Source organism: Artibeus jamaicensis, unplaced genomic scaffold (assembly GCF_021234435.1).
Source record: "Artibeus jamaicensis isolate MK-2021 breed Jamaican fruit bat unplaced genomic scaffold, CSHL_Jam_final scaffold_537, whole genome shotgun sequence".
In the NCBI taxonomy this organism is placed as follows: Eukaryota; Metazoa; Chordata; class Mammalia; order Chiroptera; family Phyllostomidae; genus Artibeus; species Artibeus jamaicensis.
This window is the reverse complement of record NW_026522047.1, coordinates 39,271,095-39,284,615: the sequence shown is the minus strand read 5'-3', so window position 1 is coordinate 39,284,615 and position 13,521 is coordinate 39,271,095. Positions and strand designations below refer to the sequence as shown.

The window sequence follows — 13,521 nt, the reverse complement described above, 5'->3', positions numbered from 1 at the left end:
ACAAGTGGAGCCCTAGCTGGTGTGGCTCAGTGGATTGAGCATCAGCCTATGAACCAGAAAGTCACTGGTTCGATCCCCAGTCAGGGCACACCAGGCATGCCTGGGTTGCGGGCCAGGTCCCCAGTTGGGAACATGCAAGAGGCAACAGGTGGAAGTTTCTCTCCCTCTCTTTCCCCTTCCCCCTCTCTCCAAAATATTTTTTAAAAAGAAAATAAGTGGATATGTAATGCAGATATGTGTGTGTACCGGCCTGCATATGTGCATACATACATATGCATACCTTATACATGTTTATATAACACATATAAACCCCATCACGGTAATACTTTCTAAACATTGGTTAGAAATTCAGTATCACTGTAACTAAGTCACACACACCCAGAACACAAAATAAACATGTAAAGCTGCTCTGCCCTATTCCTTGCACGTTCCTGCTGTTCCAAGTTCCCGCTGTTTGCCCCCAGGTTGCTCCCAGACGTTTCCAAGGCCTATATTCCACCTGGGAACCCGCGGGGACAGCACAGCCGTCCTGTGCGTGCTGTAAGGTAGCATCGTGATAGCGACTTCATCTCCGCATCTTCCATCCTTTGTGTTTTAAGTGGTCCTCAGGCCTTTTGTATTCGTTTTTCCATGATACATTTTGCATTTAACAACCAACTTGCTCACGTTAGTGCAGCGAAACATTTAAAACTAGAGCAGAAGAGGAAACGAGCTGTCCCCTGGAATCCAGAGGGAACAAGTGCTGGTGTGTCCGCGGGGATCCCCCTGGGCAGGGGCTTCGAGTTTTATTTTGTAGCTTCATTCTGTTCACCAAAGTGAGACTTGGTTCCTCATTCAGCAGGTTCTCCCTTCCCCTTCTTTTATATCCTGAAACTTTCCAGGTGATATTAACGTTTCCTCTGAAATTCATTTTTATTGTAAAATATGCATAACACAAAGTTTACCCTTTCCACCCCTTTTCAATCATACAGCTCGGGGGTATCACGTACACTCGCATCGTTGTGGAACGGTCACCACCATCCGGAATTTTTCCAACTTTCCAAACTGAAATTCTGGAAGCACCTTCCACATGTGCCAGACTGCTGCTGCCGACAGGCTTGCACCCTCCTCCCGGGCGGCCAGCGGCGGGGGATCTGGGTCCCCCTCTTCACGCGGGTGACACCTCCTTCCCGGTTTCTTTGACCTCAGAATGCACTGGGGTGACAGACATGTTCAGCCCTAAATCCGGGTGCCCACTCAGGGAGGACAGGGGTCAAGCACAATGTTCCTGGCAGCCCCGCCCCACACTCCACAGGACCCAGGAGTCCTCCCAGCCCAGCCGACCCGGGACCTACCCGCCACCTCTCCTGAGCCTCCAGAACCCGAACCTCTGACCAGTGCAACACCCAGGGGTCTCCCTATCAGAACAAGCAACAAGAAAAACCCAGAAAAACTAAGATGATGAAAATCCTTCTTTCTCTAAAATCTACATTTTTTTTTTTTTTTTGAGGAAAGCCTCATTTTCTTTCCCTGCCCCAGCTTCTCTATCTAGCTAACAGAGTTTAAATTCCCAGGAATGATCTTGGAGGAAAATTCTAGAATTCGTTGAGCAAGCACAGGCTCCTTCCTTTTTGCTGAAGATAAAACAGTCCAACCATAAAAACAAACATACCGAATGCTGCTGCTGTTTATCTTCAGAGTGAGGAATGCTGTGTCATTTCCAGACATTGTGGAGGGTTCCAGGAGAGGGGCCTCCACACCGCCAGGCCAGGGCTTCGAACCACTGCTTTGAGTGCCCAGGTCCCTCCAGCAACCCGTGGAGTTCATGGCTGTTTCTCCCCAAGAACCTTTCGTCTCTGGAATCTTCCAGGAGGTTCTTCCCACCCATGAATTCAAACCCTGAGGGGCTCCCCACCAAGACCCCCCAAATGTCTGCCAGAGGGAGCAATCTCCATGACAGCAAAATTCCTTTGTGTTAATAATTTTCTTTATCCCTCGCAAGAAGCACAGAGCCTGGGGCGGCCTCAGGCCCTGTAGGGTCAGGGCTCCGGGAAGGGGACCTGGCGGCATTCCGAGCATTTCTTCCCTGTCCCCACTTGTTTGTTTGTTTGTTTTAAGGGATATGGCCCAGGAACTCCTTTTTCCGTTTGATTTCCGCAGCTGGCAGCATTTCAGGACTTTGTATGTCCTGTCCCAGAGCCGCCAGCTGGCCGAGTCATAGGACATGCTAGCGCCCTCCTAAGCTGTACACCCCAGACATGCCACGCTGGGGTTATTCCGTCCACGTGTATTCTTCTGGCCTGCCTGACCCCAGGCCCGCATGCTCCGTCGCCGGGCAGGCTGGCCATCCATGGCCGACTTGCCTCAGGCCACCTCCCACTCCCCGGCCCATCCCACCCCCATCAAAACTCCGCCCTCTAGCCAGGCCAGTGGTGCCTCCCTCCACTTTGCCACTGAAGGGAGGGAGGCGAACGAGACTTATGCCCTTTGCAGACCAGGCTGGGTGGTGGCAGACACCAAGGCCTGGACTCAGGGGAGAAGGCAGAAGTTCAGATACTGGGTGGACAGGGGCCAGCGCTGGCGACCCACCAGATTCCCAGTGGCAAAACTGAGGCAGGCGTTACAACCGCTCCCCCAAGTCCTCAGCTGCGTCCGCACCCTACTGAGTGTGTATTCACATTCCCAGTGCCTGGGGCACAGTGGGCTCCTCAGAGAGGGATGGACTGACCCAGGTGGAGTCCAGGGGGCAGCAGGTGATTTCAGGAGCTGTTTCACCCCCTGAACCTCAATATGGTCTCTGAAGGGGGGACCAGGGTCACACCATGTAGAGCCGAGGTGTCTGCTTTGCAGAGAGCCCTTGACTCCTAGAGAGGATACCTCCCTCCTGCATGACCTTGACCTCCTCCAGGAAGAAAAGCAGGATAGAAACAGGCAGTGCAGGTCAGGCCTCGCTCCGTCGGGGCACTCGGGGGGGCGTTAGCTGTTCAAAGGAGCCTGTTCTCAGCAAACTGGAGTTGGGGTCCGTGCAGTCCCAGCAGGTGCTGTACTCCGGGCCTTTACTGCTCCCCGGGCCCATTTCTGGGGCCCGCACAGAGTGGCTGCATGGTGGGCAGTCAGAGGGTGTGAGCGGATGGGAATAAGTGGCTCTGAGCACAAGCCTTTTTAAAAAAATTGAGGGGAATGTCCTGATCAGTGTGGCTTGGTTGGGCGTCATCTTGTGAAACTGAAGGTCGCTGGTTGATTTCTGGTCAGGGTACAGGCCCGGATTGCGTGTTTGGGCCCCCAAATGGGGCGTGTACGAGAGGCAACGGATGGATGTCTCTCTCACATCACTGTTTCTTTCCCTCTCTTTCCCCCTCCCTTCCCCTTTCTCTAAAAATAAATGAAATCTTAAAAAAAATAGAATTGAGGTGAAATTCACATAATGTGGCATTAATCATTTTCCAGTGGGATGCAGTATATTTGTAATGCCGTGTAATCATCTCCTCTATCCTGTTCCAGAACATTCTCTCACCCCAAAAAGCAGCCCTGGTGAGCACTTGCTCTCCCAGCCCCTTCCCACCCCTGACACTGACCCCCTGACTGTCCCTGAGGATGGGCCCATCCTGGGACACGTGAGCGGAATCACACGCCGTGTGGCCTTGTGTCTGGCGCCTCTCACTGAGCACCGTGTGTTCGCGCTCCATCCCTGTCCTGGTGAGTGTCGCTCATGAGTCCAGGGTGGGGGGAACCACGTCGTGTTTGTCTGCTCACCTGTGGGTCCACCTCTGACTGCTGTTGGTCTTGCTGCTGTGAACAGTTGGGGGCGCATTCTTGTTTGAATGCCTGCTTTTGGTTATTCGGGGCACGTACCTAGCAGTGGAGTTGCTGGGACACAGGTAACTGTCTAAGTTTGGCATTTTGGAGGAACTACTGACTTCCCCGCGGTGGCCGACCTATTTCACTGCATTCCCACCGCTGAGCAGGATTCTTAGCAGTTTGGACGCACTCGAAGCCCAGGCTCAAGCCCCTGCTTTTGGCCAACCCCACACCCCCACCCGGAGGTCTCACTGGCCGAGTCAGGGCCTGCTTGGCAAGGGTGTGTGTTAGACCAAACGGTGCGTTTTCATCATTTGAGAGCTATGTGCACAGGAGGGAAATTTGGAAATCTGGACAAGTTCGGGCAGCCCCACTTGAGTTACCACCTTGGACTTCGTGGCTGGAAAAACCTGCCAGGGACGTTTGGTGCCCTGCAGTTGTAAAACCAAAGGAAAACACACAGACTGCACGGGGTGCTTATAGTATCTTCGCTCTGGGGAAGCGAAGGGAAGGGAGCTTCCCTTAGAGGGGAAGGGAAGGAGAGAGGGAGAGAAATATCAATGTATGGTTGCTTCTCGTGCATTCCCTGCTAGGAACTGGCCTGCAACTCAGGCATGTGCCCTGACTGGGAATCGAACCACGACCCTTTGGTTCGAAAGCCCGCGCTCAATCCACTGAGCCACACCAGTCAGGGCAAATAATTTTTTTTTAAGTGGGATGCTGAGAAGGGCAGGGAAGGACCCTCCTAACAGTGAAGTCCAGATGTGACACCGGGTTGACAGATAACCCAGTTAAAAATGGGCGGAGGGCTGAATAGACATTCTTGCAAAGGGGACATACAGATGGCCAATGGACATATGAAAAAATGCACAACGTCGCTAATCATAAGGGCAAGTTAAAGCCACAATGAGATGTCCCCTCACACTCATCAGAATGGCCTCTGTCAATAAATCAATAACCAAGTGTTGTCGAGGACGTGGGGGAAAGGGAACCCGCGTGCACTGCTGGTGGGAACGCAGATCGGTGCAGCCACTGTGGAAAACAACATGGAAGTTCCTCAAAAATTAAGACTAGAACTATTTTTTGACTCAGCGATTTCTTTTCTGGGTATTTATCCAAAGAAATCCAAAACACTAATTTGAAAAGATGTAAGTACCCCTATGTTCATTACAGCGTTATTTACCCAGGGTGTGGAAGCGGCTGACGTGCCCATCAGTAGACGAACGGATGAAGAAAATGTACATACAGACACAGAATATTCCTTGGCCATGAGAAGAGCGGAATCTCCCCATTTGGGCAAGATGGGAGGACACGAAGGTACTCTGCTCAGAGAGGAAAGTCAGAGAAAGACGGGCACTGCACGCGCCCACTTACACTGGGAATCTGAGTCAGACTCATGGAAATGGAGAGCAGAACGGCATTCCGGGGCCGGGCCAGGGGGCAGGGACGGGGGTGTCGGTCAAAGGGCGTCCTTGTTCCGCTGGAAAGAGCAGCGTAGTGAACGTGGCCACAGCCCTGTGTTGTGTCCTCGAAATGTGCGGAGCGTACACCTTCAGTGTTCTCATTGCAAGAAGAGGAGAGGTCATTGGTTGAGAGAATGCAGGTGTTAATTAGCCTGATTGCAGTGACCACTTCACGGAGTATACGGCCACCTAACCATCATGTTCTACACCTTAAATACATACAATTCTTTTTTTTTTTTGCTTGGTTGACTTTATCCTTTCATTTGACTGCCGGGTTAACTTCACCGAGTACCCTCTTCTACGTCGTGACCGTGTCGTAACCGTGTCGCAGAGGAGGTGGGAATGAGCACCGAAACAGACCATTTTGGGGTCAAGGAGGCCATGTTTGTCATGGGGGCGATTTTGTGGGGCATTGTGCCTTGTGAGCTGATGGCAAACAGAAGGCAGAAAATTTTCCGTGTGATGTCGGGATGGGAGTCCCCCTGGCTGGAGCACTGTGTGCTTTTAAGGCCCCCGAACCCCGGCCCCACCCCAGTGCCCTTTGATCTGCAGGCAGCCCACAGGGCTCCAGGCCCAGGCTTGGCCTCTGAACAGAGAGGCTGGACTGCGGGCCTGGTGGGGGGGGGCAGCCCCTGTAGGCCCAGTGATGCCCTCTCCAGCCCGGGGTCTTTGCTGAGCCACGTGCAGGGACCAGGATCAGTCCTTCACTTTCAAGAACTGCTCCGGGCGGGACGCAGTCCTGTCCTCCCGATGCTCCTCCTTGCCCTTCCTGCTCTAAAATCGCTGACGCCTTCCCATCACAGTTGCCTCCGTTACTTCTGGCTGTAAGATGTCTTTAATCTGATGTGGAAGGGGTCTCCTGCAGCGATACTGGATGCTGTTCACAGCCTCATCCTCCGAGTTACCAGCGAGACCAGGATACAGTTTTGAGTCTAGGAGGTCATCTCTGGGTCAGCAGAGAAGACAGGTGGGCAGCGAAGCCCCCTGCAGCCTCTTCTTGGGCTCAGGTGTAGGGCAGATCCAGGCGAAGTGGCCGTTGCCCAGAATCCCCGAGGCACCACAAGGCGAGTGGTGGCAGTGAGTCTTCTGTGGTATCATCTGGAAGGGAGACCCGGACCAGAACAGCTTGACCTGGTTTTCCGTGTTTCGGACCCCTGCTCGCAGAGAGACTGCTGGTCAGAGAACACCGCCTGGACCTCAGCATGGAGGGGCCCCTCTTCTGCAAAAATCCCCCCCTCCGCCAGCTCGCCTTCCGCAGGTGTCCTCTTCGGCCCTTCAGTGGGAAGGTTCACGGTGACAGAAGAAGGCTGCACCCAGCCTGGGCCTCCACCTTCCTCCTCTTTTGTGGACCTTCTGTAATTCTCCCCATCGCAACCGGTTTTCCAAGCTTTCACACAGATCAGCTTGTTTACTCTCTCCACAGAGCCAGTCACAGACGCGACAAGTTCCTCTTCCCCCGTACGAGTTCCACGGCCTCACGTGAAGCCCATGTCTGTGATGGCTGTCGTCCGGCACCAAGCGTGTCTCGGTCTTGAGTCTCAGGCTGTCACCCAGACGCTTGCAGGGGAGGGGAAGCCTCGCCTCCATCGAGGCCCTGGTGCCAATGAGCTCACACAAGAGCAGCTCTCCCAGGTCAGCCGCACCTCGATAAAACTGGGGGAAAAGAATGTGGAAAGCGTTTGCTTCCAGAAAGACAAATCGGTGGAACAAGTGAAATGGTCAGTTGGGATGGACTTTTTTTAGTAGATCCATCCGAATTGTATAAATTAAATTGTACGCAAACCTGGTAAAGGTGTATTTTAAAACTATGCAGAAAAAAATAAACGATGCCATTCAATGGTTTTTAGTATATCCATAGAATCGTGCAGCCATTAGTACTGTTAATTCTGGAGCTTCCTCATCGCCCCCCCAAAAAACCGTCCCAACCAATAGTCACCCCCATCCCCCTCCCCCAGCCCCTGACAACCACTGGCCCACTTCCTGTCTCAGTCCTGGACACGCCACATACATGGAATCACACACTGTGTGGCCTTCTGTGTCTGGCTGCTCTCTGAGCATCGTGGGTTCAAGGTCCATTGTGGCGCAGCCAGTGTCAGCGCTTCACTCCTTTTCGTGGCTGAGTGACGTTCCAGCGCATGGAGGGACCACTCTGTGTTTGCCCTTTCACTCACCGGTGGACGTGTGGGCTGTGCCCACCTTTTAGCTGATGTGGGCTGTGCTGCTGTGAGTTGTGAGTGGTGAACCTGAGTATGTAAATTGTGCGTACATGGGGTTCCAGTTCTCATCTTCATTTCCACCTGGGAGGGAATGGCTAGGTCACACAGTAATCACCTGTTTGACCTTTTGAGAAATGGCCTGAGCAGCAGCTTTGACGTCCTGACACGGCCCTTCCAGGGCATGGAGAGGGAGAGGCAGCCGCCTTTTCGCTGTTCCCTGGGGAAGAATCCTTCATCGTGCTGATGATTTATTGATGAGAGCAGCTCAGTGGGGCCAGGAGAACTTTCCATGGGTTCCTGTTATAAATAGGGCTGGGGCGCAGCGGGGGAGGATCCTGGCCAGCACCCTTTCGCCAGGCTCCAGATAGGGGAGCCTCCCTTCAGATTCTGCCTGTGGCACTTCGCAGCCCCCTGGAATCAAGAGAGGGGTGTGGTCAGGGCTGACTGGCCCCTCGGCTGCCAGCCAGATTTCAATTCCTTTGTGAAGAATTCATTGTGAAGACCCCAGAAAGGCTGGGCGCTGATGACCCAGAGTGGGCACACTGTTCCCGGCGGCCCCTCTGGCACCTCCAGCACCCACTGTTCCGGGGGACCCAAAGTGGACAGGGATGGGGCACAGGTCCTTGGGGAGCCCCTGTGGACAGCCATTTCCTCGTTTCCCACTATGTATTTACACGAATTATTGACCGATGAGGCAGCCAGCCAGAGGGGACAAGACATAAATAGTGGCCTTCCCATCCATTACACTAGGCAGGAAATGAGGTTTTGTAACTTAAAATTGAGGATTTTATGGCAAACCTGCAGATTTGTTAGAAATACCCCAATGTGGGTCAGGGCGGGTGTTTTTAAAAACATCCCTCCCCAGTTTCTTCTCAGATCAGGAGCACAGAATGGGACTGCTGCTCCAGGTGACCCAGGGCAAGTCAGGGTCCTTCTGGGAACCTTGGTCTCTTTATTTGTGAATGAAGCCAATCTCATTTTCTCTGTCCTCTACGTGGAAAAGCTGATGCTACTGCTGGCAAACTGTCTTCTCAGTGACTCATTGGCTGAGCCTCCTTGCCTATAGAATTTAGTTCTAATTAAAACATTCACCGTTTTATTTTAAACAAGTTGGCTTGTCCAAATATGTCATTAGGAGAGTCAAAAGGCAAAGCATAGGCTGGGAAAAGCTATTCGCATGACATAATACAACAAAGAGCTTGGGTCTAGCATGTGTAAAGAACACTCACAAATCAATGAAAGAAATCAGCCGATTCAAGTTAAGAAAATGGGCAAGGACTCGAAAGGCCGTGTCCTGAGAAAGGAGCGCCCAGTGGCCGTAAGCGTGTACCTGACACCGCGAGTCCACAGGGAAGCGCAGGTCGAAACCCCAGAGAGGCGCCACTGCGACAAGGGGACAGACAAGACCCCCAAGATGAGTCGGACCAAGTGTGGGCGGCACCTGCCCGGAGGATCCCCTGATGCCGCAGATAAGAATGCAAAGGTGGAGTGGGAGTTATGGAACTGTCTTTTTAATTGAGATGTAATTGCCTCCATAAAAATCCACTATTTTAAAGTGAACTATCCAGTGTTTTTCAGCACATTCACAGACTTGTGCAGCCCTCACCACGGTCTAATTCCAGAACACTTTCGTCACCGCACAAAGGAAGCTCCATGCCCACAAGCTGTCACCCTCCCCCCCACTCAGCAAGTCCCAGGCAGGAAACCAGTGCAGGAAAAGTAGTTTGCAAGGGCTAGACTGGAAGAAAATTATATGTTCTGTTTGGAGTATAAATACAAAAATGTACATTGAAATCAAAAATAGTGCCATGAGTTTTTATGCTTTTAATACATACTTTAAAATTTTTCCACAGATTTTCAAGTACTATCATATTCTAGGGGATAAATCCATTAAAATGTGCTTAATTGCATTAAAATGTACGGGGGGGGGGTGTGCATTTTCCTCTGTGGAACATAGCGCCATGGGCTTTGTCCACGGCCACTCCCTCTTTATTGCCCCCAGGAGCCCAGGGGCATTTTGTGGGGCAGGGGCTCTGGGGCTGTGTTTCCCCCAGTCTGGGTGCTCAGGGGCGCTGGGGACCTTCTGCCAGGGAGAGGAATGGGAACTTGTGGAAGGCAGTGGGCAGGCTTCTTTGCCTGGTAGGAGCAGTCGCCGCATTGCTGGTGTTTTGCTGCCCCCTGGTGGCAGCATGCAGTTGCTCCTCTCAGTCTTGGTCCCTGGTTGTCTGGTAAGGATAGGTTTATTTGCTGGGTCAGTAGTAACGGGGAAACAACACTTCTTCAGCACCAATTGTGCGCCAGATGCCTGGTAACCCTCATAACACCCCTGGGGATTAGTAAGGCTGGGAGAGAAATGGGCAGTGATGGTGGATGCCTGAACCAGTGAGCCAAGAAGCCCAGTCGGGGGCACGACAACCCCATCACTCCACAGAAAACCACTGTGACCACCTACTTAGTCTATTCTCATGACCACAAAGGCCCTGTCTCCAAGTGACATCATACTCTGAAGTTCCAGGTGGATATGAGTTTGCAGGAACCCTGTTTAACCCAAGACAGAAACTGCCTTTGCAAAGCAGGGTTCGGGGGCCCTGCAAATGGGCTCAGATCTCCGGCCCAGTTTTTACCCCATGTTGGGTCCCGCTGGGGAGACACCTGGAGTTGGAGAGGCTGATGGCAAGGGAGGATTTATTTTTAAAGAAACAGCTCTCACAAGGCCATCAACTCATTATTATTTAATTATAGTTTCTTTGCTACTCTTGTGCAAGGAAAATGTAAGGTGCTCTTCCTGTCACTCAGATCCACTCAGAGACCGTCTGCAGGAGGTTGGGAGGGGCCTCGGGCCCCCGAGCCTGTCTGACGAGTGGGTGCTGCTCTGCCCAGCCCAGTGAAGCTCCTTAACACCCGTGCAGCCTGACCAGAGAGTGGGGACTTCTAAAGAGAGAAATCTAGGTTTTTGAAACTTCCTGCTTTTTAACTGTTGGCAAATTCTTTTAAAGAAAACAAGGTAAAACACTGGTGGCTAAGAGAAGTCTGTGTTTCTAAAGCCTCCAGTGTGAGACCTCGAGGGCAAGGAATTTTCAGTCACCCCATTTCATCAGCCTGTCAGTCCTGTGGACAAAGGGGTCACCTCCCCTTTAGTGATAGAGAAATGAGGTTCAGAAGGAGGAAATGGCTGGTTAACTTAATACAACCGGAAGAATAGGACCTGGGGATGAGATTCTAACCCAATTCATCCTACCAGAGCCCTTGCCCTAAACCCCACTTTAGGTCCAAAATGGCCAGAATTCTGAGGTGACCCCAAGATTCCTGTTTCTGCATACAGACCCTGTATAATGCCCTTGAGTGTGAGCTGGACGTTATTTGCAGGTGGAGGGCTTTTTCAGGTATAATTAGTGTTTCCAAATCAGTTGACTCTGAGTTGATTCAAAGGGAGATTATGCTGGGTGGGCCTGGCCTAATCAGGCAAGACTTTTGTAAAGATCTGTGGAGCAGCAAACAGCTCTGAGTGAGCTGCTCATGGAGGGGGGTCATGTAGCAAGGACCTGGGGAGGCAGCAAGAAAACTGGGAGCCCAAGGACCGTGTATCCAGGAGGGGCTGACTTTGGGGCCATTTATTTCCTGCCTTTTTCCCACAAACGTGCCTCATCCACCTGCAATGGCAAAGAGTAGGGGCTCCGCCATGACCTCCAGGTCCCTGTATCCAGCTCCTCCCTGGCCTTTACAGTCTATCCTCCCCAAAGCCACCAAAGGACATATGTGAGCATCTAGTATGCTCTACCCACTGCCCTCCTTGGCTCCCAGGTCCCTCAGAGTAAAAGCACAAGTCCTGCTGTACTCACGAGACCTTGCAGGCCCTGTCTCCTCCATCATCTCTTTGCCTTCATCTCTCCTTTTTCCCCCTCACTCATTCCACTCCAACCACACAGTTTTCCCTGCTATTCCCCCAACACACCAAGCTCAGTCCAGCCTCACGGCCTGAGCGTGTGCTGTGCCCGCTTCCTGGTTACGTTGCTCTGGCTCTTTCTTTCACCTAATTCTGGCCTCTCTCCAAGGTCGTCTCTTCCGAGAGGTCTCCCTTACCACCCTGGCTCAGAAAGCTGCCTTGTCCCTTGCTACATTCTGTTCTTACTTACAGTTTTCATTGCCTTGTGTGTGTCACCAGCCTTTGCCTGACACATTTAAGTGTCATTATTTATTTATTTATTTAAAAATATTTAATTAATTTTTTAGAGAGAGGGGAAGGAAGGAGAAAGAGAGGGAGAGAAATATTGAGGTAAGAGAGAAGCACTGATCAGTTTCCACTTGTTTGCACCCCGACTGGGGACCAGACCTGCACCCCAGGCATGTGCCCTGACCAGGAATCGAACCTTGTGCTTTGTGAGACGACACCCAACCAACTGAACCACAGCGGTCAGGGCCGTGTCGTTGTTTAATCCCTGTGAGCTCCGTGGTGTGGACACCGTGCTCCTTAGTCACAGTGGGTTCCAGGGATTTGAACAGCACCAGACACTTAGTAACTGATGAGAGACTGTGACATTTATTCAGCACCTATGGTTTGCCAGGCGCTGGTCTAGGCACTGTGTACATGACAGGGACGAGACAGACACCCCATCCCCCCAGCCATCAGGCACTCAACCTGGCAGGACAACAGAACAGAATCAGACTGTCACACGATGGTTAATCAGAACCAGTGCTAACTTGCCATTCACTGTGTACCAACCAAGTGCTTAGTACTCTGTCAGTGAGGTGATATGTGACCCTGGATATCCCGTGCTACAAAAGAGGAAACTGAGGCACAGGGAGGGTAAGGGTCTTTTAAGTTCCCACGGTCTGGTAGGTTACTCCAGGATCAGTCCTGCCGGCTCAGGCCTCCCATGCTCCTGTGCAGCCCTCTTATCCTGTCTCAGCGCTGGGCAGGTGCCTCAGGTGGCCGGCGGAGCTGCAGCGCATGTGATGTGTGCACTTGAAGTGCTTGTGTTTCGAGACCTGACTGTCCTGCTGCTCCTGGACGCCTACAAGTCCCTCGAGGGGAGAGCTGGCCAGCCTGGTAGCCGCCTCATCAGGGGCAGCCAGATTTAGTCACTGAAAACAGAGGACGGCCCCGGCAGGTGGCTCCATGGGTTAGAGGGTCACCCTGTGTGCGTGTGCACACTCTCTTTCCCCTCCGTCCCCCCTCTCTGAAATCAGTAAACATATCATTAGGTGAGATTTTTTAAAAGAAGAAAAGAAAACAGGATGACCAGTTGCATTTGAACTTGAGGTAAACAAGGAATGAGTTTTTAAAGCGTATATATGTCCCAAATATTGCATGGGACATGCTTATACTAAAAAAGCCACTTGTGGTTGGCCTGAAGTTCACATGGACCTGGGTGTCCCGGGTTTTAGCTCACAACCCTGCCACCCCCCCAGCCAGTGGCATCCCGGACTCTGCATGCGGGGAGGGGTTCCCCTGAGAGTCAAGGCTGACCACACTGGCGTGGCCTCCTGAGGACCCCGCCATCCTGCGGGAGTCCGTTAGACAGGGGGGCAGGGTGGGAGTGAGTGCTGCGAGAAGTGCTGAGAAGCAGCCGGGGGAGGGAGGCAGGACTCTGGCGTTTTAGACGGTAAGTCGGGTTTGTGTTTCAGTCTTTCTAATGGCCTGAGGGAGACTCTCTTCCCTTCTCCGATCATAATGCACTGAGCCGGGGGAGAACCAGGGAAAAGTAGCCGCCCCTCGCAGGGGGAGAATGAGGGGCGGCCAGGGACCCACAGAGCGGAAGATCTGAGAAGGGCCGCCCACTGGCCGACAGCCGGCCCTGAGAGCCCCCCACCCCCCTTTCCAGACAACCCGGCCCCCCTTTGGGGATTTCTCTAAGAATTTATTTCAACCACTCACCAAACACCTCCCCTGCAGTCGGCTTGGCAGGTGAAGAGAATACTATCTTGGCTTTCTAAGGGGGCCGCCTCGTTAAAAGAATTCAAATGCGAGGTAAGTCTTAAAAACAAGGCATTTCCCATGTTCACACTTCTGGACTCATCAGGACATGCCAGTCGGGATGAGTTAAGATTTCAAAGATGATGTTGCA

The 13,521-nt window shown here is 52.3% G+C and overlaps 1 long non-coding RNA gene across 1 annotated transcript; it reads right to left on the bottom strand.

Moving 5' to 3' along the window:
- Window positions 1-316: 316 nt before the first annotated feature.
- LOC119044603 (uncharacterized) lies at window positions 317-2,324 on the bottom strand. Its single transcript, XR_005081643.2, has 3 exons — window positions 1,652-2,324; window positions 1,335-1,397; window positions 317-1,194 (listed from the first exon to the last, which is right to left on the bottom strand). It is a non-coding gene; the product is annotated as an uncharacterized LOC119044603 (long non-coding RNA).
- Window positions 2,325-13,521: the final 11,197 nt, after the last annotated feature.